This window comes from Fulmarus glacialis, unplaced genomic scaffold (assembly GCF_000690835.1).
Source record: "Fulmarus glacialis isolate BGI_N327 unplaced genomic scaffold, ASM69083v1 scaffold26023, whole genome shotgun sequence".
NCBI lineage: Eukaryota > Metazoa > Chordata > Aves > Procellariiformes > Procellariidae > Fulmarus > Fulmarus glacialis.
Genome location: NW_009205228.1, coordinates 29,172 through 30,459, shown reverse-complemented (window position 1 = coordinate 30,459; position 1,288 = coordinate 29,172).

Sequence of the window (1,288 nt, the reverse complement as noted above, 5' to 3'; positions counted from 1 at the left end):
CGCCCCCCCAGCAGCTGGCACTGGGACTCGCACCCGCTGCAGTAGCTGACACCACAGGCCAGGGGTGCCTACAGGTCTGACTCCTGTTGCTGGCCCCAAACCCACCCACATCGGTCTCTCCAGCAGCTGGCACCCAGTCCTTGCAGCACACATCCACCCAGGCTATGTGAGATTAATGGAGAAATAGTTAAGAAGGGATTTAAGGAGACGACAGGACAGAAGATAGGACAGGTCAGGTGCAGGGCTCAGGCAGACAACGCACTGACCAGCCCCGTTTTACATGCTACCCTTTTATACCCCTTTTCTGCCTACACCCTCTTCGTTCCTCCCTCTCCTCCGCTTGCAGAGTCCCACCATCCCCCTCCAATGTCCCAGACCCGCAGGGTTACACCCGACCAGCTGCAAAGTCCCAGTTGCCTGTAGCTTCTTGAGAGCCCATCAGTTAGGGGGACTGAGGAGGTTTGTCTCCCTCCCTTTCTGTATCCTCCCAGCTGAAAAAATGAACGTTCTCCTGCTCCCCATACCCTTCCCAAGGACTGCCACCAGCCAGGTCTGTCCTCATCACCTCCCTTATCCTGTGACCGTGTTTACGCCTCCTCTGACCAGGTGCCCTTAGGGGAGCAGACCCCTCCATCCCCATCCCCTCCCGCGGGGCTCCTGGACACTCCCAGCAGCGCGTGCCAGGAGCCCACCGCGGCCGTTCGGGGTGCCCGACCTCCTGTGCATTGGTGCCACCCAACACTCCCCGCTGAAACCGGCTGCACAGCACCATCCCCCTGGGGACCTCGATGCACCATGTGGTGCCCATGGGTCCTCCTCACCGAGGCCGCTTGTTGAAGTGTGATGCCTGCTGCTGTCAACACAGCCTGCAGGCATAGCTGGGGGCACGCAGCAGAGCCACCGAATTAACAAGAGCCCCCACACCCCAGGGCTGGCAGCCTGCGGCCCCCACCTTCAGCTCGGGGAGGAGGAACATCTTCTCCACCCCATAGAAGCTGTTGCTGCGGCAAATGGTGGCAGCAGCAGAGAAGGCACCAAAGGTGCAAGCCATCACCAAACAGACCGGGGAAAGGCTCCAATAAAGCTTGCCCACCCAGGAAGCCACCAGGAACCATTCCTCTTCACAGGCCTCTCAGCACTGCCTCACCCCTCACGTCGTGTGACTTCAGGCCCATTTCACATTTCTGCCAGCAGCGCTGGCGTAGGATCACAGAATGGTTGAGGTTGGCAGGGACCTCTGGTGATCATCTGGTCCAACCCCCCGTTCCATTAGGGCCACCCAGAGCCA